At 43.7% G+C, this 20,459-nt stretch overlaps 1 protein-coding gene and 1 pseudogene across 1 annotated transcript in view; one reads left to right on the top strand and one right to left on the bottom strand.

Moving 5' to 3' along the window:
• ACYP2 (acylphosphatase 2) overlaps positions 1–20,459 on the top strand; it is a 914,175-nt gene that overhangs the window by 594,586 nt on the left and 299,130 nt on the right. The gene's annotated exons all lie outside the window — the stretch shown is intronic.
• LOC126933712 (quinone oxidoreductase-like) lies at positions 11,594–12,544 on the bottom strand (annotated as a pseudogene).

Genomic DNA, 20,459 nt, shown 5'->3' with positions numbered 1-20,459 from the left:
GCCATTAGCTAAGTGCACTCTTTCAGCTAAAAGGAGATCCAAGCAATGTACTTTCATGCCTGCTACATCAGCTGTGCCCCTTTTGCTAATATTGCTCTCCTCACACATTTCAGATCTATGCTTCACAAGTACAGAGCACTGACTCTTGCACTGTCTCTTAATTCTTCTTCTTTTGACCATTCCCTCATCTCTGTATTAAATACTTTTAGCAGATTAATCTTTCTAAAAGATAATTTTTACCTTGTCAGTCTTTTGCTCAAACAAATTGTGTCTCCCTATTATCTATAAAATAAAGCCCAGACTATTTAGCCTGATACTCAAGGCTGACAAAAGACTAGCCCCAACCTACCATTCTGTTTTTATATAACTTGGTGTCCTCTGTGGTCAACACGTGTGGAACCTATTCATTATCTTCCCAACATTCATTTATATTTACAGATCTCTTGTTGCTCACGTAATACCTTTTACCCCATTTGACAAACCATTCTCTCTTCTATCTACCTATCAAAACCAAACCTGTCTTTGAAGGAACAGTTGACATTTACTCTCCTGTAGAAAGCATAGTAGGTATACTGTAGTATAGTATAGTATAGTATTGACCCTTTCTCAGAAGCGTATCAATATGTCTCCTCCTTGATCATATTTTTCCTTCTTTTTAAAATTATTATTATTATTGTTATTAGTTGAGATGGAGTTTTGTTCTGTTGCCCAGGCTGGAGTGCAATGGTACAATCTCAGCTCACGACAACCTCTGCCTTCCGACTTTAAGTGATTCTCATGCCTCAATCTCCTAAATAGCTGGGACTACAGGCGTGCACCACCAAGCATAGCTAATTTTTGTATTTTTAGTAGAAACAGGGTTTGTCAGGCTGGTCTTGAACTCCTGACCTCAGGTGATCCACTCGCCTCGGCCTCCCAAAGTGCTGAGATTACAGGTATGAGCCACCATGCCCGGCCATATTTTTCCTTCTTTCAGTACTCAAGTTTTAATGTGAACATATCTCTTTTTCAGCTCTATGTCATTTCCTTTGGTGTAATAGGAACGCAGTGTTTATAGCTTAGCAACTACTCCGGGATTGAATGAAGAGATAGAAGGAGAATAGATTAAGAAGCCACTATAGAATTGCAAAAAATAAAATAGAGTGAGTTAAAACATCAGGGTGATATAGGAAAATATACTGGGAAATGAAAAAATACTCCATGTGATTGTTTTATGGAAATGAATGACCCTCTTCCTCTTCTGTTTCTTTCTTAGTGAAGACTAGGGCAGAATTCTTTACACAAATACAGACCTATTGAGGCTGTTTATGAATAGACTTTGGTGGCGTTTGCTGATCAAAAACTCTTTGAAATGTATAAGAAAACCTTGTATACATGTGTAGGTGCATTTTTTCTAGGAACAGGATCCGTCTCTTTTATCTGATTTTCAAGGGGTCTGTGATCATAAAAGGATTTAAAACCACTTGACCAGAATTTGGGGCCTTAGAAGAGAGGTCAAGCATACTTGAGCATGATTTGGCAAGTAGTAGGTCACTGGTAATCTTAAAGAAAATAGATTGTGAAGAATGAAGAAAGCGGAAGCCCATATCCCCAGGAATTAAAGAGTGAGTGGGTGGTGAGGATGTGGAAGTAGCCGATACAGACTTTTCCTCCCTGAAATGGATCAGTGTATGAGAAGAAATCTATATGATAACTTAAGGAACTGTAGGATCAGAGGAAGGGTTTTGTCTGGATGGGAGATACTTGAGCATATTAAGAGAAAAAGGGAAAGGGGATGATTAATAAATGAATTAGGTGGGAAAGTGTCTGGGTAGTCTGGATTTATGCTATGGCAACAGCCCCAAAATATTAGTGACTTAACGCATAAAAGTTTATTTCCAGCTGGGCGCAGTGGCTCATACCTGTAATCCCAGCACTTTGGGAGGCTGAGGGGGATAGATCGTTTGAGCCCAGGAGTTTAAGACCAGCCTGGGCAACATAGGGAGACTCCCCACCACTACTAAAAATACAAAAAATAGCCGGGCATGGTGGCTTCCACCTGTAGTCGCAGTTACTTGAGAGGCTGAGGATGGAGGATGGCTTGAGCCTGGGAGGCAGAGGTTGCAGTGAGCCGAAGTTGCACCACTGTACTCCATCCCGTGGGATGGAGTTTAAAAAAAAAGAAAAGAAAAAAATCTCCCTGCTAATGCAAATTCAAATATAGACTGCTGCCCTCCATGCTGAGATTCACGAATTCAGGCTGTTTCATTCTTTGGGCTCTCTGTTCATGACTGAAGGGGAAGAGACTAGAGTCATGGGAGGGATCCCATGGCCACCGTTCTGAAGTGACACCTGTTACTTCAACACGTGTTTCATTAGTGAGAACTTGTCACATGGCCATGCTTAATTGTTGGGGAAGGGTAGGGAAGTGTAAAGGAAATATAAAAAAGGATGTGGGAGGATATAATTATCTCTGCTACACAAAGGAATTAAGAAAAAAAGTAAAAGGAATTCTGGGCCGTGGGCAGTGGCACAGTTTTTTAATAGCCCCAAAACTTGCCACAAACACAAATAGAGTAACTTGGATGGCAAAACCTAAAACCTGCGAACAACATCAATAGCAAGTTTATGAGCCCTCAAATATATACATACAGGGAGATATCATGAGAGCAACAAGATTCACAGATGGGAGGAGGCAGAGGGAGCTAAATAAAACAAAGCCGAAAGCCAAGTTAGCAAAACATGCCTGGGAAGGAAGGAGTCCCACTTGGTGTATGAAATCTTAGAGGGCCCATCTGAGGATAGCAGCCAAATCAGAGAGGAACTTCATGAGTTCCATTTTGCAGGTGAACCCAAGGGAATTGTGGGAAGATTGGATGGTGCTAGAATGTTCTAGGCCCTTTGGGTCAGTGCTCAAAACCAACCTAAGCACCCTTCCAGGATGAAGCCCTGCATAGGAGAGATGCTGCCAGAACAAGACATAAAACAGGCCCTATTTTATAACCACCACAAATAATACATTAATTAAAGAAACTTCAAATGTGAAAATTAATCTCCTGGTCTATTTTCCATAACACTCATTTTCAGTAGCATTGTCCAATCTCACATTTCAGAGAGCTTGCAATGAGACTGCCTGGCACCATTAAAATACTTTAATAATAAAATACAGTAAACACAAGAGACCCTCTCTCCCATGATCAAATTCCCAGGGAAAATTAAAGTGCACAGATGAAAACCCCATGCAAATTAAGTCCAAAGGAATCAGTGTCTGAAGTCAAATCCACTTGCCCTTGAGATTTAAACTTCAAAGAAATTAATGTTCAGAATTCATCATCTCTGTATTTTACCCAATCTTAATTAGAGGGGTTCTTAAGCCTTAAATAGGGTTGGGATTTTTTTTTTTTTTAAGCTGTTGCAACTTGGACAAAAATTATATTAATTTACTATCAAGTCTCTCATTAAGCTTTTTAGGAGTTCAAAAAAGTAAATAACACCCCAAATTATTATAGTTTTGTCCCCACACCCATCAAATTTAGAAAAAGCTATTCCCCAGACACTTGTGTAGTTATTCCAAGAAAAAGTATGTCCCCAGAACCCATTAATTGGTGTTGTCAAGTACCAGCTCAGAGGCTGATGTCAGAGGTGTGAGGAAGAGAAATTCTGAGTTTTAGCTTTGCCAAGGTAGTTGATCTGATGTGAGGTTTCTGGAATCCATGATCTGTGAACATAAACTTAATTACAAGATGTTGAATTTGGCACTTTGAATTTTCCATTTCTAAGGGGGAAGCTTTTCCTTTTCATTTAGAAAGTAATAGAGTTTGAAGCCTGTGTCAGTCAGGATAGGCTGGGTTATGCTGTGATTTTAGAGACCTGAAACAACAAGTTATTTTTTCACTCATACTACACATTAGTTGAGAAGTGACAGGGTTCTGATCACACTACATTCATTTAAGGAACCAGAAGTTGGAATTGCAACAGGTGTTTTTCATGATAACCCCAGCAGGGGCAAGGGAACGTGGTAAGATGTGCCCTGGCTCTGAAAATTTCTGCCCAGAAGTAGAACACATCTTCCATTCACATTCCTTTGGCCAAACCATGTCATATGGTCTTCTAACTTCAAAGGGGATACGGAAGGGCAACCTTGCCTTTGAGCTCCAAGTTCTTTCCCCTTCAGTGGTACATTTAGAGTGAGTTTTGTCCACTAAAGCTGCTGTGAAATATCATGTGAGCTGACAATTTTAGTGGCCACAGGCTGCTGTGACTGCTTTCAACTATAGCATAGCTTAAACCAGTGTTCCCCAAACTAGTAGGATGAAAAGAATCTCCTGGATGCTTATTAAAATTTTTTTTTTTTTTTTGAGATGGAGTCTGGCTCTGTCGCCCAGTCTGGAGTGCAGTGGCCGGATCTCAGCTCACTGCAAGCTCCACCTCCCGGGTTTACGACATTCTCCTGCCTCAGCCTCCCGAGTAGCTGGGACTACAGGCGCCCGCCACGTCGCCCGGCTAGTTTTTTGTATTTTTTTTTAGTAGAGACGGGGTTTCAATGTGTTAGCCAGGATGGTCTCGATCTCCTGACCTCGTGATCCGCCCATCTCGGCCTCCCAAAGTGCTGGGATTACAGGCTTGAGCCACCGCGCCCGGCTGTTATTAAAATTATTGATTCCTCGGCTGAGTGTGGTGCCTTGTGCCTAAAATTTCAGCACTTTGGGAGGCTGAGGCAGGAGAATTAATTGAGGTCAAGACTTCAATACCAGCCTGGACAACATAGTGAGACCTCTGTTTCTATAGAAAATTTAAGAATTAGCTGGACATGGTGGCACACACTACCATAGTAGTCCTAGCTACCTGAGAGGCTAAGGTGGGAGGAATGCTTGAGTCTGGGTGTTTGAAGCTGCAGTACACACGTTTGGTGCCTGTGAATAGCCACTGCACCTCAGCCTGAACATAGTGAGACCTCATCTCTGAAAAAACAATAACAAATTTAAAAATACTTTTTTGGCCGAGTGCGATGGCTCACGCTTGTAATCCCAGCACTTTGGGAGGCCAAGGCGGGTGGATCATGAGGTCAGGAGATCAAGACCACAGTGAAACCCCGTCTCTACTAAAAATACAAAAAATCCGGGGCCTGGTGGTGGGCACTGTAGTCCCAGCTACTCGGGGAGCTGAGCCAGGAGAATGGCATGAACCCAGGAGGCAGATCTTGCAGTAAGCCAAGATTGCACCAGTGCACTCCAGCCTGGGCGACAGAGCGAGACTCCGTCTAAAAAAAAAAAAAAAAAAAAAAAAAAAACTTCTTTATTTTTGAGACAGAGATTTGCTCTTGTCGCCCAGGTTGGAGTGTAGTGGCGCAATCTCACCTCACTGCAACCTCTGCCTTCTGGGTTCAAGTGATTCTCCTGCCTCAGCCTCCCAAGTAGCTGGGATTACAGGCGCATGCCACCACACCCAGCTGATTTTTGTATTTTTAGTAGAGATGGGGTTTCACCACGTTGGCTTGGTTGTTCTCGAACTCCTCACCTCAGGTGATCCACCCGCCTTGGCCTCCCAAAGTGCTGAGATTACAAGAGTGAGCCACTGTGTCTAGCCAAAAATACTTGCTTCTATGTCCCATTCCTGCAGAAATGATTCAGTAGATTTGGGGTAAGGCCCAAGTATCTGACTTCTGAAAATACCCTCTGTTAGGCCAAGGAAATCTTCCTCCTGCTATAGCTTGGTTGTTGCTGTTGTTTTCAATAGACTTAATTGTTTGGAGCTGTTTTAGGTTCACAGAAAAATTGAGTGAAAAGTACAGAGGGTTCCCATATATCCCTGTCTCCACACATGCACAACCTCTTCCACTATCCACATACCCCACAACAGTCATACATTTGTTACTATTAATCAATCTACATTGACCCATCATTATCACCCAAAGTCATGGTTTACATTAGGGTTCACCATTGGTGGTGTACGTTCTATGGGTTTTGACAAATGTATGATAATATGTATCCACTATTATAGTATCATAGGAAAAATTTCACTGTTCTAAATATCCTCCATGTCCTGCCTATTCATTCCTACCCTTCCTTAACACCTGGCAACCACTGATCTTTTTACTGTCTCTACAGTTTAGACTTTTCCAGAATGTTATACAGTAGGAGTCATACAGTATGTAGTCTTTTCTGATTGTCATCTTTCACTTAGTAGTATGTATTTACATTTCCTCTATGTCTTTTCATTACTTGATAGCTATTTTTTTTTTTTTTTTTTGAGACGGAGTGTCTCTCTGTTGCCCAGGCTGGAGTGCAGTGGCACAATCTTGGCTCACTGCAACCTCCGTTTCCTGGGTTTAAACAATTCTCCTGCCTCAGCCTCCCAAGTAGCTGGGATTATAAGTGAGCACCACCATGCCCGGCTAATTTTTTTTATTTTTAATAAGGACAGGGTCTCACCATGTTGGCCAGGCTGGTCTCGAACTCCTGGCCTCAAGTGATCCTCCTGCCTCAGCCTCCCAGAGTGGTGGGATTACAGGTGTGAGCCACTGTGCCCAGCTGAGCTCATTTATTTATTTATGTATTTATATATTGAGATGGAGTTTCACTCTTGTTGCCCAGGTTGGGGTGCAATGGCGCAATCTTGGCTCACCACAACCTCCGCCTCCCGGGTTCAAGCAATTCTCCTGCCTCAGCCTCCCAAGTAGGTGGGATTACGGACATCCACCACCACACCTGGCAATTTTTGTATTTTTAGTATAGATGGGGTTTCTCCATGTTGGTCAGGCTTGTCTTGAACTCCGGACTTCTGGCGATCTGCCCACCTTGGCCTCCCAAAGTACTGGGATTACAGGCATGAGCCACCATGCCCGACCCAGAGCTCACTTCTTTTTAACACTGAATAATGTTCAGTTGTCTGGATGTACCACAGTTTATATATCCATTTACCAATTGAAGGGTATCTTGGTTTTTTCCCCTAGTTTTGGCAATTATGAATAAAACTGCTATTAACATCTATGTGTAGGGTTTTGCGTGAACATGTTTCAACTCATTTGGGTAAATACTGATATCAAATGTGATTACTGGGTTGTATGATAAGCGTACGTATAATTTTATGAAAAACTGTCAAACCATCTTCCAAAGTGCCTACGCCATTTTGCATTCCCACTAGCAACAATGAGAGTTTCTGTTGATCTAGCTCCTCACCAGCATTTATTGTTGTTGGTGTTTAGGGTTTTGGCCATTCTCATAGGTATGTAGTGGTACCTCATTGTTTTTTGTTGTTATTTTGAGATGGAGTCTCGCTCTGTCACCCAGGCTGGAGAGCAATGGCGCAATCTCTGCTCACGCCTAGCTCTGCCTCCCAGGTTGAAACGATTCTCCTGATTCAGCCTCCCAAGCAGCTGGGAACACAGACACGTGCCACTATGCTCGGCTAATGTTTTTTGCATTTTTAGTAGAGATGGGGTTTCACCATGTTGGCCTGGCTGGTCTTGAACTCCGGACCTCAGGTGATCTGCCCACCTTGGCCTCCCAAAGTGCTGGAATTACAGGTGTGAGCCACTGCACCTGGCCTACCTCATCATTTTAATTTGCAATTCCCTACTGACATATTCTGTTGAGCATCTTTTCATATGCTTACCTGTCATCTGTGTATCTTCTTTGGTGAGGTGTCTATTCAGATAGTTTAGTCTTTTTTTTTTTTTAAAGACAGAGTCTCGCTCTGTCAACAGGCTGGAGTGCAGTGGCACGATCTTGGCTTACTGCAAGCTCCACTTCCCAGGTTCATACCATCCTCCTGCCTCAGCCTCCCAAGTAGCTGGGACTACACACACCCGCCACCATGCCTGGCTAATTTTTTGGTATTTTTAGTAGAGACGGGTTTTCACCATGTTAGCCAGGATGGTCTCTATCTCCTGACCTCGTGATTGGCCCGTCTCAGCCTCCCAAAGTGCTGGGATTACAGGCGTGAGCCACCGCGCCCGGCCAGTTTACCCGTTTTTTTAAAGCAGATTTTTCATTTTCTTAATATTGCGCTTTAAGAGTTCATTGTCCCGGCTGCATGTGGGAGGCTGAGGCAGGGGAATCATTTGAACCTGGGAGGCAGAGGTTGCAGTGAGCCGAGATCACACCACTGCACTCCAACCTCGGCAATACAGCGAGACTCTGTTTCAAAAAAAAAAAAAAGCAAGAAAGAAAAGAGCTCTTTGTATATTTTGGATAACAGTCTAACAGTCTTTTTATCACACATGTCTTTTGCAAGTATTTTCTCCAGTGTGTGGCTTGTCTTCTCACTCTCTGTATAGTGTCTCTCTGGTTTTGTATCTGAAGAGTTAGCCTTAAAAAAAAAAAAAAGCCTTAAATTTAAGGTCATTTAGATTTTCTTCAATATTGTTTTATAGTTTTATCATTTTGCATTTTACATTTAGGTCTATGATACATTTCGAGTAAATTTTTGTGAAGGGTGTAATGTCTATATCTAGATTTGTGTGTGCATGTGTGTGTGTATATCCAGTTACTCTAACACCATTTGTTGAAAAGACTGTATTTTCTCCATTGTATTGTCTTTGTTGCTTTGCCAAAGATCAGTTGACTCTATTTATGAAGGTCTACTTTTTTTGTTTTGTTTTGAGACGGAGTCTTATTCTGTTTTCCATGCTGGAGTGTAGGGGCGCAATCTCGGCTCACTGCAACCTCCACCTCCCAGGTTCAAGCGATCTTCCTGCCTGTGCCTCCCAAGTAGGTGGGAGTACAGGCGTGTGCCACCACACCTGGCTAATTTTTGTATTTTTAGTAGAGACAGGTTTCGCCATGTTGGCCAGGCTGGTCTCAATATCCTGACCTCAGGTGATCCACCCGCCTCAGCCTCCCAAAGTGCTGGGATTACAGGTGTCAGCCACCACCCCCAGCCTGAAGGCCTATGGTTCTCTTTTCTGTTCCATTAATCAATTCATTTATTCATTTGACACATTCATACATCTTTATCACTGTAGCTTTACAGTAAACTCTTGAAATCAGGTAGTGTCAGTCCTCTGACCTTGTCCTTCTCCTTCAATGTTATGTTGGCTATCCTGGGTCTTTTGCCTCTCCATATAAACTTTAGAATTGGTTGGTTGACATTCACCAAATAACTTGCTAGAATTTTGATTGGAATTGCATTAAATCTATAGATCAAGTTGGAAAGAACTGACCTCCTGAGAATTTTGAGTTTTCCTAATCATAAACATGGTGTATCTGTCTTTAAAAAATATATAGGCCGGGCACGATGAGACTTCATCTCACTCTGTCACCCAGGCTGCAGTGCAGTGGCTTGATCACAGCTCACGGCAGGCTCAACTTCCCGGGATCAAGTGTTCCTCCCACCTGAGCTTTCTAAGTAGCTGGGACTACAGGCATGCACCACCATGTCCAGCTAATTTTTTAATTTTTTGTAGAGATTGCGTCTTACTATGCTGCCCAGAACTTCTGGGTTTGAACTTCTGGGCTCAAGTGATCCTCCTGCTTTGGTCCTCCAAAGTGCTGAGATTACAAGTGTGAACCACTGTGCCCAGTCAGTATATCTCTCTATTTATTTAATTCTTCTTAGATTTTTTTTTTTTTTTTTTTTTTTTTTTTAGGCGGAGTCTCGCTCTGTCGCCCAGGCTGGAGTGCTGTGGCCGGATCTCAGCTCACTGCAAGCTCCGCCTCCCGGGTTCCCGCCATTCTCCTGCCTCAGCCTCCCGAGTAGCTGGGACTACAGGCGCCCGCCACCTCGCCCAGCTAGTTTTTTGTATTTTTTAGTAGAGACGGGGTTTCACTGTTTAGCCAGGATGGTCTCAATCTCCTGACCTCGTGATCCGCCCGTCTCGGCCTCCCAAAGTGCTGGGATTACAGGCTTGAGCCACCGCGCCCGGCCTTAGATTTGTTTATGTATTTACTTTTTGTTTTCCCAAACAGGGTCTTACTTTGTCACCCAGGCTAGTGCAGTGGGGTGAAAACAGCTCACTGCAGCCTTGATCTCTTGGGCTCAAACGGTCCTCCAGCCTCAGTCTCAGTCTCCCGAGTAGTGCACGACAGGTGCCTGCCATTATACCTGGCTGATTTGTTTTTTGTACGGATGGATGTCTCATTTTTTTGCCCAGGCTGGTCATGAACTCCTGGCTTCAAGCAATCCTCCCACCTTGGCCTTTTTTTTTTTTTTTTTTCTGACACAGTGTCTCACTCTATGGCCCAGGCTGCAGTGCAGTGGCGTGATCTTGGCTCACTGCAACCTCCGCCTCTCAGGTTCAAATGATTCTGCTGCCTCAGCGTCCTGAGTAGCTGGGACTACAGGTGTGCACCATCATGCCCGGCTAATTTTTGTAATTTTTGCAGAGATGGGGTTTCACCATGTTGGACAGGCTGGTCTCCAACTCCTGACCTCAGGTGATCCACCCTCCTTGGCCTCCCAAAGTGCTGGGATTTCAGGCGTGAGCCACACCACCCGGCCGCTTGTTGTTGTTGTTGTTTGTAATTTTCTATAGATTTTTATTACACATAATTATGTTATGAGACAGATGCATATCATTCCTAATTTATCAAATTTGTGAGCTTATTAATTTCAACAAAAACATATGACGCTCACCACACAAACAGGTAACTCTAAATCTACTCTGAAAATATAATGAATTGAGAAGTATTACCTATTTGGAGACTACGTATTATATGAAAGATAAAGAGATAAAGCTCCTGTTCTCACAGAACATATGGGGTCATTGGCAGCCAACCAGTAATGAAGTGAATATTGTAATATTTGGGAAAATACTTAGAAAACTAATAAATTGTCATGGACATTATTTATTCTTGCTTTTATAAAAGACTTATAGGGCCAGGCATGGTGGGTCACGCCTGCAATCCCAGCACTTTAGGAGGCTGAGGTGGGTGGATCACCTGAGGTCAGGAGTTCGAAACCAGCCTGGTCAACATGGCGAAACCCCATCTCTACTAAAAATACAAAAATTAGCCAGGTGTGGTGGTGGGCACCCGTAATCCCAGCTACTCAGGAGGCTGAGGCAGGAGAATCACTTGAACCTGGGAGGCAGAGGTTGCAGTGAGCCGCAATCAAGATAGGCCACTCCAGCCTGGGTGACAGAGCGAGAATCTCTCAAAAAAAAAAAAAGGTACTTAGAGATCCAGATGAGATTAGTTTAGAATAGAGGTTTTTAGTCTAGAAAATGTTCAATGTCTAATACAGTCATGGCTAATTAGAGACTAGAGAACCTTTATAAAGGTAAGTAGGCTTGAAAACACTTGGAAACTGAGCAGTCTTATTTTGAACTAGCATGTTTTAATCAAAGGTATGGAATTAATCAAGTAACAATTAAGAATTACTGGAATGCACCCTCATGCCAAATGACCACTAACATGATATTTGCTACTATGATGACTCCTAGATTTAAGACAGATGGCATAAAAAATATTGCTAGCTATATGATGTTACTCTTCTGCCTCTGCTCTCTAAAGAAAAATCTCATTTTTTCACATAAGAAACTCACTGAATTGAATGTTAATTAAAGAAAAGATAGGGTAAGTACAACTGGGAGAAAGACAATACCTCTAATTACATAAGAAATCCATGAAATAATTAATCATCATAAGAGAATAATCGTTTTCCAGTAGCCCCACTGCCATGAATGGTAGTTTCTAGAGCCTGGGCCACCTTCTCCAGTGGATATTGAGAACCTATTACAGGTTTCAACCAACCAATTTCCATTCCAGCTTGAAGGGCGGCTGCATATTGCTGAAATTCCTCCTTGGTTGAGGAAAAGAGAGTAACTCCAATTATACCCGACTCCTTTGCCATGGTGTCCCGTGGGTTTATTTCAGTAGTACTCTGTTGCCAACAACTATCACTCATCTTCTATGTGACAGAAGACTCAAATCTTTACTAAGATTTACATTAGCTAACATTTCAATAATTATATCAATTCCTTTCTCACCAACATATTTCTTAATTTTATCAGTATAATTAATTTCTCTGTGATTGAACACTTAATGGATTCCATTTTGCAAAACCACCTTTTGTCCTTCCTCAGTATCAGCAGTGCCCAAAACCTTTAAGCCATAAGCTCTAGTAATTTGGCATGCTGTTAATCCAACTTCTCCGGTCGCCCCGTGAACCAGAACACCCTCCAGCTTCCACACAGGCACTGTGGATCAGAGCTCGATAAGCACTAAAATATAGAATACTCATGGCAGCTCCTTGTTCAAAGTCCAGTTTTTCAGGCAGTTTGTAAACTGTAGTCTGCTGCAAGATTGTACTCTGCATAGTCCCCAGAGATCGCGCTGCTAGTGAAAACTCTGTCACCTTTCTTGAAAGCAGATGCTTTATCTCTAACAGCTTCTATCATCCCAGCCACATCTGAGCCAGGAGTATGGGGTAAGGGCGGTTTTCTACTGTAAGTACCAGAGTGAATGAATGTCTCCGTGGGGTCGACACCACATGCTTAGACCTTGATTAGAACTTGATGGTCTTTCGGAATCAGTACTGCAATATCTGACTGCTGTTTCAGGACTTCTGGTCTACCAAATTCAAAAACTCTAACAGCTCTCATCAACTTCTGTCCAGTTGCCATGGTGATCTAGATACAGAATCTAGAGTGGGAATTAAAATCTGTGAGGGTGGCCAGGAGTGGTGGCTCATGCCTGTAATCCCAGCACTTCGGGAGGCTGAGGCGGGCAGGTCACGAGGTCAGGAGTTCGAGACCAGCCTGATCAACATAGTGAAACCCCGTCTCTACTAAAAATACAAAAATTAGCCCTATGTGATGGCACATGCCTGTAATCCCAGCTACTCAGGAGACTGATGCAGGAGAATCCCTTGAACCCCGGAGATGGAGGCTGCAGTAAGCTGAGATCATGCCACTGCACTCCAGCCTGGGCAACAGAGCGAGACTCTGTCTCAAAAACATAAATAAAACAAAATAAAATAAAGAAATAAAATCTGTGAGGGCTTCTTCAGATTCCAGAGGAGGAGGCCTGCCACACTGTCTCCTACTTTTGCCTTTTAAAAAAAGTTTTAATTTATGTAACATAGTTGTACATATTTTGGGGGTATATGTCAGTTTTTTTTTTTTTTTAAGAGATAGAGTCTAACTATGTTGTCCAGGTTGGTCTCAAGGTCTTGGGTTCAAGCAATCCTCCTGTCTCGTCCTCCCAAATTGCTGGGATTATAGGTATAAGCCACCGCACCTGGCCATATGTCATATGTGATACATGTATACAATGTGTGGAATGATCAAGTCAGGGTTATTGGCATATCAATCACCTCAAAAACTGATCTTTTCTTTGCGTTGGAAACATAACAATTCTTCTCTTTAACTAGTTTGAAACACACAATAAAGTGTTGTTAACCATAATTTCCCTAACATACTATCAAATACTAGAGCTTATTTCCTCTATCTGTATTTTTGTAAACATTAACCAACTCCTCTTCATCCTCCCTACCACCCCCCAGTTCTTAGATTTCTTTCATTAGAGTTTTGCAGTTATTCTTATATATATCTTGTACATATTTTGTTGAATTTATACATCAGTATTCCAATTTGGGGGATGATAATATAAATGGTATTGATTCTAATGTCAAATTCTACTAGTTCACTGCTGGTATATAGGAAAGCAATTGACTTTTGTGGGTTAACTCTGTACCCTGTAACCTTGCTAGAATCACTTATTAGTTCTAGAAGTTTTTTTAAATTTATGCTTTCAGATGTTCTACATAGACCATCATGTCATCCATGAACAAAGACAGTTTTATTTCTTTTTTCCAACCTTTTGTTTCCCTTTCTTGTCTTATGGCATTAGGTAGGTCTTCCAAAATGATGTTGAAAAGGAGTGTTTAGAGGAGACATCATTACTGATCGTAGCAGGAAAAGTTCTAGTTTTTTTCACCATTAAGTATGATACCACCTGTAGATTTTTTCTGGATTTTTTTTTTTTTTTTTTTGAGAGAGGGTCTTCCTCTGTCACCCAGGCTGAAGTGCAGTGGCATGCTCACAGCTCAACTGCAGCCTCAACCTCCCAGGCTCCAGTTATCCTCCCACTTCAGCCTCCCAAGTAGCTGGGACTGCTGCCATGCCTGGCTACTTTTTGTAATTTTTGTAGAGATGAGGTTTTGCCATGTTGCCCAGACAACAGGTTTTGAATCGCTGAGCTCCAGTGATCCTTCCGCCTTGGCCTCCCAAAGTGCTGGGATTACAGGCCCGAGCCACCAGGCCCAGCCTGTGGATGTTTTTTTTTAATCAAGTTAAGGAAGTTTCCCTCTATTCCTAGTGTGCAGAGACTAACATACATCGGTATTTTCATCTTGTCCTTGCATTTGTTTCACTGGAAAATAGTTATCAGCAGATTCTGAAACTGCTGCTCATGTTTCTAAGGTCTGTCCCTCTAGGACTTTACCCTCTAGCAAGGATCAATACTTTTGCCAAACGCTCCACGAGACACTATGTTTCCTCTTCTTTTTAATTTTGTAAACTTCTCAGGCATGTTCCTATAACTGCCCAGTGGGTTCACCTTGCCTGCTGCCTAGACAGAGGCGATTCATCAGGACAGGGGAATTGCAATACGGAAAGAGTAGTTCACCCAGAGCCGGCTGTGCGGGAGACCTGAGTTTTATTATTACTCAAGTAAGTCTCCGGATTCGTGGAGCAGAGTGTTTAAGGACAATTTGGTGGGTGGGGGGAAGCCAGTGAGCCAGGAGTGCTGACTGGTCAGGGATGAAATCATAGGAAGTCGAAGCTGTCTTCTTGCGCTGAGTCAGTTCCTGGGTGGGGGCCACGAGATCCAATGAGCCAGTTAATTGATCTGGGTGGTGCTAGCTGATCCATCAAGTGCAGGGTCAACAAAATATCTCAAGCACTCATCTGAGGAGCAGTTTAGGGATGGTCAGAATCTTGTAGCCTCCAGCTGCATGACTCCTAAACCGTGATTTTTAATCTTGTAGCTCATGTTATTCCTACAAAGGCAATCTAGTCCCCAGGCAAGAAGGAGGTCTGCTTCCGGGAAAGGGCTGTTATCATCTTTGTTTTAAACTATAAACTGAGTTTCTCCTGAAGTGAGTTCAGCCTGCGTTCAGGAATGAACAAGGACAGTTTAGAGGTTAGAAGCAAGATGGAGTGGGTTAAGTCAGGTCTCTTTCACTTTCTCAGTCATAATTTTGCAAAGGTGGTGTCATTCCCATGGGGCACAGAAGATTCCTGCACACCCAGCAACAACCACCAAGTTGACAGTAATGCTTAAGTTATTTTCTATTTCTGAGTCTGTGAACAAGCCAAGAACACTGAAGTTTAGTTCCTTAATTTTGTCTTGCCAGGTGTGGTGGCTCATGTCTATAATCTCAGCACTTTGAGGGGCAGAGACAGGAGGATTGCTTGAGCCAAGGAGTTTGAGACCGGCCTGGGAACATAGTCAGACCCCATCTCTATAAAAAATAAAATAAAATAAACAAAAGAAATTTTGTCCTTTACCTTGAAAGATACTAACAATTGCAAGTTAGAACTTTTGTTTTCTAAAGGTCATCTTGAATTTGGCTTGTAGTGTACAAGCAACAAATACCTAAAAGGATGTAATCTTGCCACCGTCTAGCCTTTGTGGGTGCACAGTGTTCGCCTGTTTGGCCTCACCTTCCACAGGATGCAGAGACCATTCACAAGTAATGTGTCTAAGCTGAGAATCTTGTGGTCTCCGATCCTTTGCTGAGATCCTACTTTTGTAAAAATACTCACGTAATCGCCCAACAGTTTCTTCCTGCCGGCTGCGCAGACAAAACCAATTCAAGGAGACCATGCTAAAGCAGTAGACAGAGTTTCATCGACCCAAGACTGGCCATACAGGAGATGGAGTTATTCTAATCAGTCTCCTTGAAAGCTCAGAGGTTAGGTTTTTTCAAGGATAGTTTGGTGGGCAGGGGTCTAGGGAATGGGTGCTGCAGATTGCTTGGGGATACAATCTAAGGGTGTGGAAACAGGTACTCCTGTACTGAGCCCACCTCTGGGTGGGGACACAGGATGAGTTGAGTCAAGAGTCAGGAGTCCAGGTGGGGTCAGTCTGAAAAACAGCTCAGAAGATCAGTCTTAGGGTCTACAATCTATAGGAGATGTTATCTATAGGTGCAATTGGGGAAGCCACAAATCTTGTGACTTCTGGCACATGACTCCTAAGCAGTAAGGGATTATAGAAACTATGCCTATATGTGGACAGGTGCGGTGACTCACGCCTGTAATCCCATCACTTGGGAGACTGAGGTGGGTGGGTCACTTGAGATCAGGTGTTTAAGACCAGTCTTGCCAATATGGAGAAACCCCATCTCTACTGAAAATACAAAAATTAGCCAGGCATGGTGGCATGTGCCTGTAATCCCAGCTACTCGGGAGGCTGAGGCAGGAGAATCACTTGAACCGTGGAGGTGGAACGCAGGAGGTGGAGGTTGCAGTGAGCCGAGATTGCACCACTGCACTCCAGCCTGGACAATAGAGAGACTCGGTCTCAAAAAAAAAAAAAAAGAAAGAAAAGAAAAGAAAAAGAAAAGAAACTATGCCTACGTTTTAGCAGAGTTCAGGCCCCTCCCATAACTCTAATTTTATGGTTTTTCTTCTTTTTTTTTTTTTTTTTTTTTTTTGAGACGGAGTCTCGCTCTGTTACCAGGCTGGAGTGCAGTGGCGCAATCTTAGCTCACTACAACCTCCACCTCCCGGGTTCAAGTGATTCTCCTGCCTCAGCCTCCTGAGTAGCTGGGACTACAGGCATGTGCCACCACGCTTGGCTAATTTTTTGTATTTTTAGTAGAGACGGGGTTTCACCATATTGGCCAGGATGGTCTCGAACTACTGACCTCAAGTGATCCGCCCACCTCGGCCTCCAAAGTGCTGGGATTACAGGCGTGAGCCACCACGCCCTGCCTTTCATGGTTTTTCACTAGGTTTCCAAAGGTTGACTGGGCGTGGTGGCTCACACCTGTAATCCCAGCACTTTGGGAGGCTGAGGTGGGCGGATCACCTGAGGTCAGTCGTTCGAGACCATCCTGGCCAACATGGGGTAAACCCTGTCTCTACTAAAAGTACAAAAATTAGTTGGGTGTGGTGGTGTGCGCCTGTAATCCCAGGTACTCGGGAGGCTGAGGCAGGAGAATCGTTTGAACCTGGGAGGTGGAGGTTGCATTGAGCTGAGATTGCTCCACTGCACTTCAGCCTGGGTGACAGAGTGAGACTCTGACTCAAAAAACAAAAACAAACAAACAAAAAAAACAAAGGTGCTTTAGTTTTGGGAAGGGCTACTGTCATCCTTGCTTTAAGGTTAAACTGTAAACTAAATTCCTCCCAAAGCTAGTTTGGCGTATGCCCAGGAATGACCAAGGACACCTCGGAGGTCAGAAGCAGCATGGAGTCAGCTATGTTAGAAATTCTCTTACTGTCGTAATTTTGCAATCGCAGTTTCGCCTCACTCACCTGTGGACCAAGCCACCATAAACTCCAGTCCCTCCCTATGGTTAGACTACCATGTGCTCTGAGGCTTAATGCCTCTTTCCTAGACTGCAGCTATTCAAAGACCATGCAACTGCCAAGCTCAAAACATTCTGCCTACACACTAAAGTCCACTCACACCTCTAAAATTATACAGCTTCTCTAAGTTCCGAGTTTTGGTTTTGATTTCTAAATATTCCTCAACATTCATCCAATTGGAGGTCTTCAGATTTCAGAGCTATACTTCCTTTCCAAACTGCAGGTTTCCCTTGCCTGGCAGTGACAGAGGTTACCTCACGTGCACCTTATGGCCAGGAAGACAGCAAATAAGTCCAGACTACGTGAATAATCTGAAGGTTAATTAGAAAATGTTGGTTTATTCTACCAAATTTACCAATCAAGCGAATCACTCCACTTCTGCTAACGCAGAGTGACTACAGAGGCACAGAGGCCAAGAATTACATTCATTGGCCAGGCTCGAGTGATTCTCCCACCTCAGACTCCCAAGTAGCTGGGACTATAGGGCACATCCAACCATGCCTGGCTAATTATTATTATTATTAGTTTTTGTAAATATGGGGTTTCGTCATGTTGCCCAGACTGATCTTGTGAACTCCTGTGATCTATCCACTGAGAAATGTTCCTTCTACGTGGGAAGACACAAGAGTACAGGAGACGCATTCTCTGCTAGCAAGGTAACCTCTATCTTCTCAGTGAAGTAGGAGACAAAGTTCTGTCAAAAAAATATTTCAGGCAGGCAGGGCATGGTGGCTCATGCCTTTAATTCCAGCACTTTCCGAGGCTGAGGCAGGCAGATCACATGAGGTCAGGAGTTCGAGACCAGCCTGGCCAACATGATGAAACCTCGTCTCTACTAAAAATAAAAATTAGCCGGGAGTTGTGGCAGGCACCTGTAATCCCAGTTACTCGGGAGGCTGAGGCAGGAGAATCTCTTGAACCTGGGAGGCACAGGTTGCAGTGAGCCAAGATTGTGCCACTGCACTCCAGTCTGGGCAATAGAGCAAGACTCCATCTCAAAAAACAAAAATCAGGCAGCAAAAGATGAGTACTTGAGGAAAGCAGGTGTGGTTTAGAATACTATTTTTTTTTGAGACAGAGTCTCGCTCTGTCGCCCAGGCTGGAGTGCAGTGGCCGGATCTCAGCTCACTGCAAGCTCTGCCTCCTGGGTTTACGCCATTCTCCTGCCTCAGCCTCCCGAGTAGCTGGGACTACAGGCGCCCGCCACCTCGCCCGGCTAGTTTTTTGTACTTTTTAGTAGAGACGGGGTTTCACCGTGTTAGCCAGGATGGTCTCGGCCTCCCAGAGTGCTGGGATTACAGGCTTGAGCCACCGCGCCCGGCCGGTTTAGAATACTGTTGTGGGGAATGAAATAAGGAGCCAAAGAGAGATTAATTATTCAAAAAATTCCTGGCCAGATGCAGTGGCTCATGCCTGTAATCCCAGCATTTTGAGAGGCTGAGGTTGACAGATCACTTAAGGTCAGGAGTTCGAGCCAGACTGGCCAACATGATGAAACCCTGTCTCTACTTAAAAATACAAACAAACAAACAAACAAAAAAATTAGCTGGGCATGGTGGCACGCACCTGTAATCCCAGCTACTTGGGAGGCTGAGGCAAGAGAATCGCTTGTACCCAGGAGGCAGAGGTTGCACCACTGCATGCCAGCCTGGGGGACAAGAGTGAAACTCTGTCTCAAAAACAAACAAAAAAAGATAATAATAATAATAAATTCCTGAGTGTCCCTGATGATTTACAGTTAGAGTGCAATTAGATTCAGGAAGAAATCAAGGTATGACACAATCCAGGAGCTGGGATGAAAACCATGAACAATGGCCAACATGGTGAAACCCTGTCTTGTACCACCTGGCATGGGAGAGAGCCAGGATGAACATAGCAACCAGGCTACATGGAGGAGAAATAAATCTAAATGGAATAGACACTAACTGGCTAACATTTATCAAGTACTTAAATGTATTAGGTTTATATAAATTATCTCTTTCAACCTTCACAGGAAGTCTGCGAGAAAGTTAGGGCAGGCCGGGCTCGGTGTCTCACGCCTGTAATCCCAGCACTTTGGGAGGCCGAGACGTGCAGATCACGAGGTCAGAGATCGAGACCATCCTGGCTAACACTGTAAAACCCCGTCTCTACTAAAAAATACAAAAAATTAGCCGGGGGAGGTGGCGGGCGCCTGTAGTCCCAGCTACTCGGGAGGCTGAGGCAGGAGAATGGCGTGAACCGGAGGGGGGGAGCTTGCAGTGAGTGGAGATCGCACGGCTGCATTCCAGCCCGGGCGACAGAGCGAGACTCCGTCCCCTTCCCCCCCCCCAAAAAAAAAGTTAGGGCAAAGAGGAATTAAGTAATCTGTCTCTGGCCACTCAGCTAGTGAAGGACAGCGTCAGTTTAAACCTAGGCAGTTTGACCCTAAAATCTGCAGCTTTAACCTCAGTCCTACTGGTTGTGGGATGACTAAATTCAAATTACTCTGAGAACAAATACCAGGTTCAGTAGAATGGGAAAAATGACAAAACAAGAGGTTATGGCTAGGAATGGGCATTTAAATTAAAAATCTTGGAGGTTGAGCAGATATGATATTCCAGGAAGGTGGATGGTAAGAAGTCAATACAGCTGAAAAAATGTGAGATCAGCCTGTCAAAAAGTCCTGAACTGGCCAGGTGCAGTGGCTTACATCTGTAATCCCAGCGCTTTGGGAGGCCAAGGCAGGTGGATCACCTGAAGTCAGGAGTTCAAGACCATCCTGGCCAACGTGGTGAAACCCAGTCTCTACTAAAAATACAAAAATTAGCTTGGTATGGTGGTGGGCACCTGTAATCCCAGCTACTCGGGAGACTGAGACAGGAGAATCGCTTGAACCGGGAGGTGGAGGTTGCAGTGAGCCGAGTTTGTGCCAGTGTACTCCAGTCTGGGCAACAAGAGTGAAACTCTGTCTCAAAAAAAAAAAAAAAAAAAAAAGTCACGAACCATTTACCCTGATGGGATTATTACACATTAT

Source organism: Macaca thibetana, chromosome 13 (assembly GCF_024542745.1).
Source record: "Macaca thibetana thibetana isolate TM-01 chromosome 13, ASM2454274v1, whole genome shotgun sequence".
Taxonomy (NCBI): domain Eukaryota; kingdom Metazoa; phylum Chordata; class Mammalia; order Primates; family Cercopithecidae; genus Macaca; species Macaca thibetana.
The sequence above is the reverse complement of the archived record's forward strand: the minus strand, read 5'-3'. Positions and strand labels throughout refer to the sequence as shown.